A 15,626-nucleotide genomic window follows, 5' to 3' on the forward strand; every position below is an offset into this window, starting at 1 on the left:
TTGTAAATTGCCCCAGTTTCCACAGATATTCACAACTTCTGAGTGTGTAATTCCAGACGATTCCTCCCCTCAGCTCCAACTAATATTTAATACTAATAGTTTCCACTCCTTGAGTGCCTCTTACAAGTCTGGGACTGCATATGATTCTAACCACGTCGCCTCTACCTTTATGACACTCCCACTGAGTAAACACTGCTACCTCTCTCTTCGAGATGGAGATCAGAGAGTGACCAAAGGCACACTGGTGGTCGTTGTCAAAACCATGATTCTAATGCAAGTTTTCCTGGCTCATCCATTTTTTTTTTTTTTTTTTTTTTTTGAGACGTAATCCCGCTATCACCCAGGCTGGAGTGCACTGGTGTAGTCTCAGCTCACTGCAACCTCCACCTCCTGGGGTTCAAACAATTCTCCTGCCTCAGCCTCCCAAGTAACTGGGACTACAGGCACATGCCACCACACCCTGCTAATTATTGTATTTTTAGTAGAGACAGGGTTTTACTATGTTGCCCAGGCTGGTCTTAAACTCCTGACTTCATGATCTGCCTGCCTTGGCCTCCTAAAGTGCTGGGGTTGGAGATAGGAGCCACCGCACCCAGTCCAGACATCCATGTTCTTTCCATTGCTCCACAAGGGTGAACAACATCAGTAGAAAGGCAGGATGTTAAACCATGATTGCCGTTCCTGATCACAGTCTTCTGGGCATAGAGAAGTGGGGATTGGAGGAATGACGCCATTCCAGCGAGGACAAGGTACAGAATCTGAGGTCAAGAGTAGTGGCAGGGAGGCTGGGAAGGCAGTTCTGGGTGGAGAAGGAACAGCTTTGTGGGCCAGGACTGGGAAAGTGAGCTGTCATAAAGCATCATGGGTTGGCCAGGCATGGTGGCTCACACCTGTAATCCCAGCACTTTGAGAGGCCAAGGTGGCTGGGTCACCTGAGGTCAGGAGTTTGAGACCAGCCTGATCAATATGGTTAAATGCCATCTCTTCTAAAAATACATTAGACAGGTGTCATGGCATGTGCTTGTAATCCCAGCTATTCGGAAGGTTGAGAATTACTTGAACCCAGGAAACGGAGGTTGCAGTGAGATGAGATTGTACCACTGCACTACAGCCTTGAAAACAAAAGCAAAACTTTGTCTAAAAAAAAAAAAAAAAAAAAAAAAAAAAAAAAAAAAAAAAAAAAAAACAGGTCAGGTACAGTGGCTCGTGCCTGTAATCCCAGCACTTTGGAGGCCAAGGCAGGCAGATCACGAGGTCAAGAGATCGAGACCATCCTGGCCAACATGGTGAAACCCCATCTCTACTAAAAAAATACAAAAATTAGCTGGGAGTGGTGGTGTGTGCCTGTAGTCCCAGCTACTCGGGAGGCTGGGGCAGGAGAATTGCTTGAACCTGGGAGGCCAAGGTTGCAGTGAGCCACGATCGCACCACTGCACTCCAGCCTGGCGACAGAGCGAGACTCCATCTCAAAAAAACAAAAAACATCATGGGGTTTTCAAGAGGGAGCAGGGGGTGATGCCCATCATCTGATCGGAATCTATGGAATAGATTTCATATTTAGAAGAAGCATTTTGGAAGTCACTTCAAAATCGTTTTGGGAATTTTTAGAGGGGTCTTGCTCTGTTGCCCAAGCCGGTGTGCAGTGACACCACAGCATCTAACTCCTGGGCTCAAACTATCCTCCCACTTCAGCCTTCGGAGTAGCCAGGACTGCAGGTGCATGCCACCACCCCTAGCTAATTTATTTTTATTTTTTTTGTAGAAATGGCATCCCACCATGTTGCCCAGGGCTGGTCTAGAACTCATGGGCTCCAGCAATCTTCCCACCTCAACCTCCCAGATTGCTGGGATTAGAGGCATGGGCCACTGTGTCAGGCCTGCAAAGCTTTTGAAGCTGAAATTGGATTGCCTCACATTTCTGTGCCAGACTACACCCTGACTAGGGTCAAAGCCCTCCCAGGGGTGGTATGACCCTGCCTGCCCCCGCAGCCCAGGATCACTGACCTCATCTCCTTCTAAAGCCTTCCTCTTCCCCTGCTCCACTCTCACCGGCCTCCTCCCCTCTCATATCCAGCAGACACACTCTAACTCAAGGCCTTGGCACCGCTTTGCCCTCTGCTGAGAGCACTCATCTTCCAGGCATTTGTGAACTTCCCTCCCTCACCTCCTTCTGGATGTTGTTCAAATGTCTCCCCTGCAGTGAACCATATCCTGGGCCACCTTACTGAAAACTACAAACCTCCTCCTCTCCTGTGCCACACACAGATGCCCTCCTCAATACACTGTTGCTGCTTTGTGTTTCTCCAGAGCCTCATTACCCCCTCACAGACCGCTGTGAGTTGAATTAAGTGTCTCCAAAAGACGTTGAAGTCCTAACCCCCGGCACCTGTGAAGGTGACAGTATTTGGAAAGAGGGTCTGCTGTGGTTTGGATGTTTGTCTCCCAAACCTCATGTTGAAGTTTGATCCCAGTGCTGGAGATGGAGCCTGGTGGGAGGTGTTTGTTTCATAGGGACAGGCCCCTCATGAACGTTTGGTGCTGTCCTCACAGTGCTGAGTTCTATCTCTACTATTCCCATGAGCACTGATTGTTAAAGAGAGCCTGGCACCTCCTCCCCTCCCTCTCTTGCTTCCGCTCTGGCCATGTGAACTCTGTAAGGCTCCACGTTGCCTTCCACCATGAGTGGAAGCTTCCTGAGGCCTCACCAGAAGCAGATGCTGACACCAGGTTTCTTGCACAGCCTGCAGGATTGTGAACCAAATAAATCTTCTTTATGAATTACCCAGCTCAGGTATTTAGCAACACACAAGTGGACTGAGACAGGGTCTTTGTAGATTATGAACTAAAGATGACATCATTAGAGTGAGCCCCAATTCAATACAATTAGTGTCCTTATAGAAAAAGAAATTTGGATACAGGGACACACAGGAAGAAAGCCACACAAAGATAAAGGCAGAGATCAAGGCGATGCGCCTACAAGCCAAGGAACACTAAAGATTGCCAGTAACCCACCAGCAGCTGGGGACAAGCCCTGAAACAGATCCTTCCTCCCTCATTGCCCCCAGAAGGAACCCACCCTGCTGACACCTTGATCTTGGACTTCCAGCTTCAAGAATTAGGAGACGATAAGCTTCTGTTGTCTAAACAACAGTTTGTGGTACTTTGTGATGGAAACCTTAGCAAACTGAAACATAGGCTCTATCATTTGCCTGGGTGTTCACCCCACTCCACCTCCCACCTCCAAAGGTGAGCTCTACATAGGTAGGGATTAGTTTGTTCCTTTTTGCTATTATATCCCAGCAGTCAACATTTGTCGAATGAACAATTGTCCCTCAGACCACGTTTCCAGTCTTTTCTGCCACCTCTCTCCAAGACAAAGTCATTTCAACTTTTACCGTAAATACTGTGGATTTTGACACCTCTTTAACTTTGCTGATGTGTTCTCTGCCTGGAATGCCAGCTTGCCCTTCTCTCCCTGTCAAGTCTCTTTATTGGTTAAGACACATCCATATCATTCCTTCAGTGACACTACCTTCCATCCCCTTCTCTGTTCTATTATCCACTGTGGTTGTTGCTCTTTGCCTGTAATCAGTGGCCTCCTTGAGTTCTGGGATCATATTCTATTAATCTTTGTAGCCCCAGAACCTGGCCCAGTGTCCGACACACCAGAGGTGTTCAGTAAATGTTTGCTAGATTGAATTAAATCTGTATCCTGCAGCTTTCACTCTTGCTGCCCTTCCCTAGACTGCTAGCCACAGCAGGTTACAAGAGGATTAGAAGGGACTTTGCGAAGCAGAACTCAGATTAGAGCATTCGAGCGCTACGGGGCTGCTCCTCTCTGCAGAGTCTTTGTCTTCATGCAATCTCGTGAGAGTTTGCTAAATTGGAACAGTCAACGATGTTGTATCCAAATCATTCAGCTAAGCCCCCAGAGGCATTTGCCAGAAATCACACCAACATAAACAGCTCAATCAGAGGAGGGGTGCAAATCCTCCTCCTTTTTATAAAGTGGAGCAAGTATCCTGTTGGAAAAAATGAAAAAGACAGTCATTTGAGACAGCACTTTCCAGGTTACTGGACAAGAGCATTCTGGCTTTGATTCTGTTTTCCTTTCTGCCTCGTTCTTTCCAATGGGTGGGATCAAGACCCAGTGTTTTCACCCATCTTTGCAAAAAAGGATGAATCTGAGTCATCTCCAGAAATGAAGCATGCATTGTGGGATCTGTTGGGTTTTGATTTTTTTTTTTTTTTTTTTTTTTTGAGTTAGGATTTTGCTGTGTGATCCAGGCTGGAGTGTAGTGACTATTCACAAGTGGTATCATGGTGCACTGCAGCCTCAGACTCCTGGGTTCAAGCGATCCTCCTGCCTCAGCCTCCAAAGTAGCTGACATTACAGGCACATGTCACCAAGAAGGTGAAGGGTGTGTTTGGCCAGCATTCATTTAGCCTACTTGAATATTCATGAGGGTATGATCTGAAAAGTCTAGAATAGGCTCAGCTTCCCAGAAATTCTAACTGAGTGGAACTAAAATAGTGAACATGTATTCTAAGGACTCACCAATGGTTGTCAGAGGGTTACCTGCCCCTCTCTCATTAGCTCTCAGAGTCTTGCTGTCATTACTAGAACAACAGAATAGGCCCTAGAAGACAATAGAAAATGCCAAGTAACATAATTTATATTCTCACTCCTTGTGAGTATTATCATTGTTAGGTTAGCTTCAAATTTGTAAGAATAAATAATCTCATTAACTTTCATTATATGCATTTAGTTGTAACCTGTTTAATCATATTCAGTGGGTCATTCAGTTACAGAAACAAACTTAGTGCGTATTCAGTGCTAAGGTCTTTTCTTTTAGTCCATCATAAAAGGATGCTCCTGCTGGGCATGGTGGCTTATGCTTATAAATCTTAGCACTTTGGGAGGCCGAGGTGGGAGGATTCCTTGAGGCCAGGAGTTCAAGACCAGCCCCAGCAACATAACAAGACCTCATCTCTACAAAAAAATTTTAAAATTAGCCAGACGTAGTGGTGCACACCTGTAGTCCCAGCTACTCAGGAGGCTGAGACAGAGAGATTGCCTAAGCCCGCAAGTTTGAGGTTGGAGTGAGCTGTGATCACACCAGCCTGGGTGACAGAGTGAGACCCTGTCTCAAATAAAAAGAGGGGGGACTCCTGTTTGTGACTCATTCAGTAGAAAACTGTACTTTGAGTACACATACAACCATACTATTTCTCACTTCCAGTAACAATTCAATAAATTACATGAGATCTTCAAGACTTTATTAAAATTAGGCTTTGTGTTAGATGATTTTGCCCAACTGTAGGCTAATGTGAGTGCTCTCAGCGTGTTGAAGGCAGGCAAGGCTAAGCTATGATGTTCAGTAGGTGAGGAGTATTAGACGCATTTTCAACTTACAGTATGTTCAACCTACAGTGGGCTTACTGGGAGACAACCCATCAGAGATTGAGGAGCATCTGAATACTTCGTGTTTGTGGCTAAAGAACTGTCCTCAAATTCTTAATAATTCAATTCAGCCCTCTGTTTGGTCTTCTAAATTCACTGTGAAGACAGATATTTGCACACATAATCGATCTATGTATATTACCCCATAACACTTTGAGTTACTACTACAACCATTATGATGATGATTATTATTATCAGTACTACTATATGGCATGGATAGGCCTTTGTCCAGTGAAACTGGTGGTTCTTACCATGTAGCTAGTTGCAGTCACCTTTCAGATCAAAGAAAGCCAGGTACCTTCTCTCCAGAAAAGCTTCACATGCTTCACCTATAAATAAAATTACCTATAATTTTAGGAGGTGCAAAAAGTTAATATCCCTCTAAAGCAGCTGTCAGCAGACTTTTTCTGTAAGAGCCAGTTGGTAAATACTTTAGACTTTGTTAAGTCAAGAGGTAAAATCTTGGACATTGTGTATGTACTTATATAATAAGAGAGAAAACAAATTCCCGCAGACTTTATTTGATAAAATTCAAAATATAGTAATAGTAATTGAGTTTCATATTTTTGTAATACAGGTCTACTCATGGGAGGAATGGACTTGGTAGGGAAGGAAAAACATGTCACCTAATTGTGACTGAAAGTTAGCGTTCCCTGTCATCAAATCCAGGGCAGATGTTGGTTTGTAAGATCGGTCTTAGCTTGAGGGCCTTAGGAGTCCAGGCAGTGAGCTGGATTTGGCCTAGGGGCTGATCTGCTAAAACCTGCTCTGAAGAGCAAGAGATGGAGGCCTAGGCTGTTTTCAGGAGCCCTGCTGTGACTCTGCATAGGGCTGACCCCAACTAGGAGCTGCTCTTGGCTCTGGACCTTGGCAGCAGGAATCAGGTCTACACAGCAGCAGCCTCCACAGCCGGCAAGGATTCCTGGTACAATGTTCTCCCAGCAGGGCTGGCTGGCTGCTAAATTGGGGCCACATTCCCACTGCTTGGAGCCGCAACCAGGAACGCGAAGTATATTAAATTCTATTAACCTACATTCTATGACCTCAATAAAACTTTCTCCACCATCAGCAAGAATAACAATGCATAGGGAAAGAAATTCCTTTGCCGGGTGTTTGAAAATTGAGTTGTAAAAAGCGCATCAATGGATCAGGCTTTTTAATGAATAAAATTGTTTTCTTAATCTGCAGTTATCTTTCAATCAATAGACACTTTGAGAAACAAAAAAACCGCCACCATCTTGAAAATTTTTAAAAGCTTAGAATACATCACCATAAACTAATCAAGAGGCAGTCTTCAGCCAAAGCAATTACGTGAAAACGTGAGTCTTGCTCTCACACAGTTCATCTCTTCCTGCTTAAAACATTCCACGGTAACAGTCCATCACGAGAGAAATGTAATTCTAGATAATGTTTTTCAGGCCGAAAATATATGAAAAGCTGAGGCCACAAAGAAGAATCATAAATGCATTTCATTGTCGGCTGGAACCTATCATTTTATTTCGGTAATGGTTAAATAAAGAAATAAATGCGACTCCCTTGACTCTCCATGGGCCGCGCGGTTTGTGGCAAACCTGGTGCAAGTTCTCCACCTAGTGGATGTTTTGAAAAGTGCAATAAACTGTAAATGTGCACGCCCGCTTGTGATACAGACACAGAGATAAAGACACCAAGGGTAGTGGTGACCGGACTCCATATCAATCAGTGACATCCTATCAGATGTTCATCTTTCTTCTTTGCTATTTTTCCTCTTCCATCCAGGCGCTACAGAGTCCAGTGTGATCCCCCTGCCCCAGGCAGCCGCTTGGAGGGATCGCGCCAAGTGGGGGCCCAGCCCTGGTCTTGAGTCTCGAGAGTGGGCCCGTGCCTTGCCTGGAATCGGGCACCACGACTATTCCATCTGCAGCGCTGCCACGCCACCAGCACTGGGGTGGCCAGTGACAAGGCTGGCTGGCTTCTGCGGAGTGAGCCCTTCGCTCTTCCTGCTTGCTTGGTGCCTCCGGCATGGTGGAAGCGCTCCTGCAGGCTCTAATGAGAGAAACAAAGACCTTCATGCCGGTGCCCAGCCACTCACTTCTGCCCCAGACCTGCCTGTCCGTGACAGTCCAGGCTTTCTCCTTGCAGGCCTAGGCCAACCAGCCCAGCCACCGGCCCCAGCTCAGGAATCCCTGCCATTCTCCTTAGCGCTCAGTGGATGATGAGGTGCACCACCCAACTGACCACCCCTTGGCCTTCCTGTCACCTCTGTGTCTCAGGGCCAGCCTCAGAGCGGCTGCCGTGCAGCAGCAGTCCTGTGTGGGCTTGCATCTTATCCCACGCTGACCCATCCACAAACCAAGCTTGGCCTTTCTCCTCCTCCTCCACCAGCGGATCAAGAAGGACCCCCACCATGCAGACATAGGAAAAAGGGGAAGAACTGGTATGCCCGTGATGGAAGAATGGGGGTCTGAAATCCCACTTTTGGGTTTTTTTTTTTCTATTCTTTATTTTTCTCAAAACTTTTGAAAGGAAATCTCTTTTTGTATCTCAAACTGATTCCAGTACTAGAACTCCAGTGTTAAATGATGAAATGGAGAAGAGGTGTAAGAACAGGAGAGGAAGAAGAAATGATCGAAAGGAAGAAATAGCTGCACCGGAGGATGCACCGGGCGGTGTCTGGAGAGAGGATGAAAGAGTAGAAAATCGAGAACTTTCTCCATTTGCCTTCCATGCTTCATGCTTTTTAAATTTTATTTTATTTTATTTTTAGAGACAAAGTCTTGCTCTGTCACCCAGACTGGAGGGCAGTGGCTCAATCATAGCTCATTACAGTCTCCACCTCCCAGGCTCACACCATCCTCCCACCTCAGCTCCTTAGTAGCTGGGACTACAGGTGCATGCTACCACATCTGGCCATTTTTTAAAATTATTTTTTGCAGAAATGGGGTCTCACTGTATTGCGCAGGCTGGTACTGACTCCTAAGCTCAAGCAATCCTCCTGCCTCTGCTTCCCAAGGTGCTGGGGTTATATGCAAGATCCACCAGGTACAGTACATGATGCTTTCTTTTTTCCTTTTTCTTTCTTTTTTTCTTTTTCTTTTTCTTTTTTTTTCTTTTTTTGATACAGAGTCTCACCTTGTTGCCCAGGCTGGAGTGCAGTAGCATGATCTCCGCTCACTGCAACCTCTGCTTCCCAGGTTCAAGGAATTTTCCTGTCTCAGCTTCCCAAGTAGCTGAGACTACAGGCACATGCCACCACACCAGGTTTTTTTATTTGTTTTGCTTGTTTTTTTTTTGTTTTTTTTTTTTTTGTTTTTTTTTCAGTAGAGATAGGGTTTTACCATATTGGTCAGGCTGGCCTCAAACTCCTGACCTCACCTGATCCACACACCTCGGCCTCCCAAAGTTCTGAGATTACAGGCATGAGCCACTGCTCCTGGCCCACACCATGCTTTCTGATTTTCCATATTCCCCTTCTCAGATGCCTTTGGTTCCTCAGGACCCTAAGGGCTGGAGTGTCCCAGAGTGCAGTGCCCAGCCTCCTTTCCACATTTGGGGGTGCCACCCCACCTTGTGGCTTTAAGTATGTTTTCTAGGCTTGTAAGTCCCCAGTTGACATCTCCAGCTCAGACCTCCCCTGTCCTGAAGACTTGCACGCCCCACTGCCTCCTCGCCTTGTCATCTGGATGGCCTGCGGGCATCTCACAACTCAGCCGTCCACAGCTAAGCTTCGGTTGCTCCCAGTCTTCCGTGTCTCAGTAATGGCTTTATTTTGTCCAGTTGCTCAGGCCAGAAACGTAGAGTCACCCTTGATTCCTCTTTTCCCCTCACCCCCACATCTGATCAATATAAGCAAATCCTGTCACAGTATCTTTAAAACACAGGCAGAATCCAGTCATTTCTGTGGCGACCATTGTGGTCAAGTCATCATCCACTCCTGTGTGCCTAAAGCATCTGAACAGATCTTCTTGCCTCTCTCTTTGCCTTTTTTGTCTGTTCTTCATGCTGCAGCCAGCACTGTGTTGTTAACATGAAGTCAGGTTGTGTCAGGCTGGAGTGCTTGTGCATACCTGTGGTCTCAGCTACTCAGGAGGCTAAGGATGGAAGGTTGCTTGAGCATGGAAGTTTAAGGCTACCATGAGCTATGACTGCACTTGTGAATAGCCACTGCAAGGCTGGGCCCAGTGGCTCACTCCTGTAATCTCAGCACTTGGGAAGGCCGAGGTGGGCAGATCACTTGACGTCAGGAGTTTGAGACCAGCCTGACTAACATGATGAAACCCTGTCTCTAATAGAAATTAAAAAAAGAAAAAATAGCCACTGCACTCCAGCCCAGGCAACATAGCAAGACCTCATCTCTGAAATATAAAAGGAAAACAATTTTTAAAAATAAAATTTAAAAAGCAATTTTGAGAAAGGATCTCACTCTGCTGTCCAAACTGGAGTGCAGTGGCACAATCATGGCTCACTGCATCTCAGCCTCCTAGGCTCAAGTAGTCATCCTGCCTGAGCCTCCAGAGTAGCTGAGACTACAGGTGCGTACCACCACATTCGTCCTGCTGTGTTGCCTCGGCTGCTCTCAAACTCCTGGGCTCAAGCAATTCCCCTGCCTTGGCCTCCCAAAATGCTGGGATCATGGGTGTGAGCCACCATGCCTGGCTTAAAATAAATTTTTTAAATCCCATGTCATTACCTGGGCCTGTGAGGCACCTGTCCTCGCCTCTATTCCTGAACAACACAGGTAAGCCCTTCATACCTGCCCTTCTTGCTGCCTGCATACTCTGCCCTGGGAGTCTGCAGATCCTTTGCTCCTTTCAGATTTTTATTCAAATTTCACCTCTGAAAGGCCTCCTGATAAGGTCTAACTTTAAATTGAAAAAAATCACCCCATTATTCTTTGTAGTAGGTTGACTGGTGCCCCCCCAAAACATATATCTACATCCTAACACCCAGAATCTATTATTGTGCCCTTATTTGGAAAGAGGATCTTTGTAGATTAAGTTAAGTTATGGGTCTTGAGATCATGTCAGATTATCCAGGCAAACCATAAATCCAATGAAAAGTGTCCCAACAAAAGACAGAAGAGAAGACACAGAAACCCAGAAGGAGAGGCCATGTGAAGATATATTACTATCCAACATAAAATGTACTTATCAAGTTTATTGACTTTCTACCCTACTAATCAATAAGCTAAAGAAGGCAGAGATGATTGGTTTCGTTCACTGTTGTATTCCCAGTATGTAGAACAGTGTCTGGGGCCTAAGATGTGTTCCATAAACATTCATCGATTAAGACAACAAATAGATGGGCCAGACACAGTGGCTCACGCCTATAATCCCAGCACTTTGGGAGGCCAAGGCAGATCACAAGTCAAGAGATCGAGACCATCCTGGCTCACATGGTGAAGCTCTGTCTGTACTAAAAATGCAAAAAAAAAAAAAGAAAGAAAAAGAAAAAAAAATTAGCCGGTGTGGTGGCACATGACTGTAGTCCCAGCTACTCGGGAGGCTGAGGCAGGAAAACCACTTGAACGCAGGAGGCAGAGGTTGCAGTGAGCCAAGAATGAGCCACTGCACTCCAGCCTGGGCGACGGAATAAGACTCCATCCCAACAACAACAAACAAAAAAAAAAAAAGGAAAGGAAACAAATAGATGAATGAGTGACAGGTCCCAAATATTGTACCTGAGTACATAGGAGAATTGTGGATCTATTGATAAACACATAGAAAGAAATTTTTTAAAAGGATTGAGACCAGGGTAGCTACACAAGGTTCATTTAGGAGTTGATCAGTTTGCTGTGAAAGATGTACCAATGGAAATGTGTCTGCTTTCCCTCATTCAGGATTCACTTGTCCAGGCAGCTCTAACAGAATTTTGAAAGATTTACACTATTGCCTTAATGAGAAAATTAATAAGACAAAAACAGAAGAAACGTAACAGGTATTGGAGATACTGAATAGATGTTTGGGTGAAATGTCAGCGTCAAAGATACATAGATTAGTAATTAAATTTCAAGGGTAACTCCTTCAAAATCCTGTTTTAGCCAGCCTCTCTTGCACGGGCCATTTTATTCTCTGAGTTCAAAATTGATTTGCTGATTGACAGATGGATTGGTTTCACCTCCAATGCTTTCCCCTTTCTATCTATTGTGGCAATGTAGTGATCAGGAAGGCAGCCAAGACTCAAATTATATGAAGGACAAGGGAAGGTCTAGAAGGCCAGCAAATCCAGAGGCGACACTGAAACTGCAGAACTTTCGCCAGCAGCCCTGGCCTTGGAGCACATGTCCTCACCAAGAGCTGCCCACAGCCTGAGCCCTGCAGCAGGAGGGGGACTCCAAGGGGCCTGCACCCACTTCGAGGCATGCAGGACTGGGTGTGGGGTCAGGATGCACTGCCACCTAAATTCCCCCCACTTGTCACTCTCTAGTTATACTTTCAGAGAAACCTCTCTAGCAACAAACTGTAGAAATGATCCCAGAAAGTATAGTCTTGTCACTCTCTATTTAATGAGGTACTTCTACTAGTGAGGATGCTTTCCAAAATAACGTTTTGCCATTTTATAAATGCTCCCCTTACTTGTTGAAAAAAATAAAGAATCTCATAATAGTTCATAGGTCTTAAAGGTGGAATAGCTCTCACCATCCCGCATGCCTTTGAAGTTTTAGGATGTCTTTGAAATGGTACAGTGGCAGTGAGAGAGATGCATATGGGAATCCATTTTCCTTATTTACTTTGTGTGATCTATAGAGTCACAGTGATCTCACAGAAGCCAAAAGGCCCTCACGATTAGCATTTGATCCTACCGCCTCCCACAGAGGTGAGAAAACGCAGGAGGCACTGGCCCCCCGGCTGGGCTCAGAACACCCCATCTTCTTGGCAGCCAGTAGGAAGCACCCCGTTTTCAACATACAGCTTCCACCTGAGCCTCGAAGTGTTTTTGAAACCATCAGAGCTGAAAATCAGTCCTCATAAAATCTGAGAAAATATTAGCTTCATGGATGCAATCTGTATTTCATATTGATTTTTTAATGGGCATTGAGCGATGAGATGAAACATTTCCCACAGTATCTGGTATATATTTTATATCTCAATGCTCTCACATATAATAAAGCTGTTTTCTATTTTTTCTTAATTTTTGAGTTTATTTTATTTCCGCAGTTAAACTAAAACAAAAAACTTGCATTGTTTTTAATTACTGTATTTTTCACCATGAGTGCTAGATTGCACGTGTATATTTCACATAGGTTTAAGAACACTGTAGTTATTAACATCTTCTTTATGACAGAAATGTTTTTGCTTTATTTAAATAAAATGCCTAGCACCTATTGTGGATGGAAAGTGACTTCTGAATTCTCAAAACATTTACAGGTAAAAGCAGTCAGTGCAGACTGCTCCTGTACCCCTCTGGAAAGAAAGAAGCATTCCTGTATAAGCCATAGACCTGATGATAAATAAAACCCCCTGGGGACCAAATTGTGGGAGTAATTTTCCATAAAGAAAAGACAATAGATATATTTTATTATGTAGATTTTCCTTTCTGTGGAAAGTATGTTATTTACATATTATACAGTCATATTAAACCTGACTTCTCAAACCACATTTTAAAAATAGATCACGGTCGTTTTATTTCACGTGTTCTGTATTCACAGGAGTCAGAATTTTGAGTGTTTGTTTCTCATAAACACTGTGCTTTGACCTACAGGAAAGCAAGACTGTGAAGCGACACCTGACTCCTGAGCAGGCACTGCCAGCGAGGCATTGAGAGAACTCAGAGCTCCCTGTGAACTGAGCTCCCTGTGGCTCCAGGCATAATCAGGATGTACCCAACGGAGCTAGAGTTTCATCTCTCTAAGCGCACTAATTCACACAATGCTGCTAATGGGTGACAATTAACTCACTGTCTCTTCCAGGGCATTTGTATTGCTTACAATGAGTGGATCTCTAACTGGCATGACATTAATCCCAGGTCTATACCTAAGCCTAGAGGAGAAATGCATAGACAGGACATCTCTAGCTCTTGATGAAGTTTTTCTTGCCTGACTTCAACACTGCATCTGACCACAGAATCACTACTTGCCACCCTGAGAGCTAGAGCCATGAGCTAATCTCAGAAAAAGGCAACCACAAGGTACCTTTTTTTTTTTTTTTCCTTTTTTGAGAGGAGTTCTGTTTCTGTTGCCCAGACTGGAGTGCAGTGGCACCATCACAGCTCACTGCAGCCTCAACCCCCTTGGCTCAACAGATCCTCTCATGTCTCAGCCTCCTGAGTAGCTGGAACTGTAGGCATGCACCACCACACCTGGCTAATTTTTGTGTGTTTTGTAGAGATCAGATTTCACCATGTTGTCCAAGTTGCTCTCAAACTCCTGGGCTCAAGTGATCCACCTTGTTTCCCAACATATTAGGATTGCGGGCATGAGCCACAGCACTCAGCCCTCAATTTCATTCCAGTTAAATTGGGGATTTAGAGTGTCAAACTAATCTGTAATCCACTTCCATGTGGCCATCAGCTGCTAAATCTTAAATCTGTGTCATTGGACAAGTTTTTGATTTCCCTAAACCTGTTTCTTCTTGCGTAAAATGGGGATAATATTGGCAGGAATTTTGTAATTAGAGTAATGTTAAGATCTTAGCACAGAGCCTGAAACACAGAAAAAGCCCAATAAATGGTAGCTAGCATCAAAAGTTGAAACTAATTTGTTTTAGAGTCATAACATCTCAGGCTAGAAGGGACCTTCATGGTCTCCCAGTCCAACCGCACAACCAAGCAGTCATGTCTCTGCAGGATACCTTCCAAGATACTCAACATTTGACATAAAACTCTTCCATTGGGATTATTGGCAATAGACGTTAGGGGGAGGGAAAGTGGTGTGAAGGCATATTTGCCAAAATGGGCTATATGAAAATATAACCTGACTTTTCTTGCACGGTTGGATTTCCGAGCACAGAAGTGTTGCAAGTTATCCTACTGGAATGAAATGTAAACTCCCATCTGAGGTGCTACTTTGTGAAAGGCACTTTGAAAACAAACTCCCTCTCAAATCTCTTATAAACCACAGCTGTTAAAATCCAGAGGTACCCAGTTAGGTAGTAGAGATTTCTTTCCAATACCACTAATAAATGAGAGCATGCTCTGAAAACCTCGGCATGCATCACTTAAGCCTGGGAGTTGCACAGTGACACTCAGCTGGTGCCTGGCACTGGCAGAGATTATCACTGAAGCATTGAAGGTTATGCCAGGAATCACAACATTGCCACCTGCGTTCTGGCTGGGAATCACAAGCCTGCCAGGAAAAGTCGATGCAAGCCCTCCGTGTCCTTCCTCAGCACCAGGGGCTGGAGGGCACTGTTAGGGCTCGGCTCCACCCCCCACCTGCCATTCGACCTTGTTCCTAAGTCATTGTCCTCCCGGAGCCACAGTGGGTTCACTCACCAAGTGGTGACAATTGGGAACACCTGCCTTCCCTACCTGATTATTAAGGGCTTTAATGAATTTCATAAAGTGCTTTTATATCCTTGACAGAACATTTCTATCCCAGTGCAGGGAAAAAAAAAAAAAAAACATTATCATTATTGACCTCTGAGTCAAAGAGAGATATTTTTCAGGCTTCTTTACTGATAAAATGGTAGCACCAAATGTATATATAATGCTTTTCATCATAGACACAAACACAAAATTTTAAAGTTCACAATTTTGAAATATGAATTTGTTGTATTTTTCAATGTTGCCAGTTACAGTAGAGTTGCTCTAATGATTCTAAGTGCAGATGGTCAGAGCTGGCCTCAGGTTCTCAGTTCATTAAACAGTCCTTCCTTTGACCAACAGGCCTCTCATTGTAAGGCAGCCTGTGTCTCAGCTGATGTCAAAAGCCCCATTCTACCCCAGGGGGATTGTTTGCATAAAGGATGCCCCTGCGTATTCTGCTGCAGATAGGGATGGGGCTGGCTCTGCAGATGTCACTGCCATCAGCACTGTCACTTTTGCTCATCACACGACCTTGGGTCTCTTTCCAGAGGCTTGCACAAAGCTCGATTCAGAGTTTGCCTGTGACCGATGCACACTTGGCCTGCACATGGACAGAGGAGGAGGAAAAGGCATCCCAGTGTTCTTCCCCGCTTGCCTGGGAAAGCTTTGGAATTCTTGGCCTCTTTACCAGCTTGGACTCAGGCTGAAAAACAAATCA

General features: G+C 44.8%; 1 pseudogene; it reads right to left on the reverse strand.

The window, feature by feature from the left end:
* Positions 1–11,821: 11,821 nt before the first annotated feature.
* On the reverse strand, positions 11,822–11,933 carry LOC120362485 (small nucleolar RNA U3; annotated as a pseudogene).
* Positions 11,934–15,626: the final 3,693 nt, after the last annotated feature.

This window comes from Saimiri boliviensis, chromosome 15 (genome assembly GCF_048565385.1).
Source record: "Saimiri boliviensis isolate mSaiBol1 chromosome 15, mSaiBol1.pri, whole genome shotgun sequence".
NCBI classification, from domain to species: Eukaryota; Metazoa; Chordata; class Mammalia; order Primates; family Cebidae; genus Saimiri; species Saimiri boliviensis.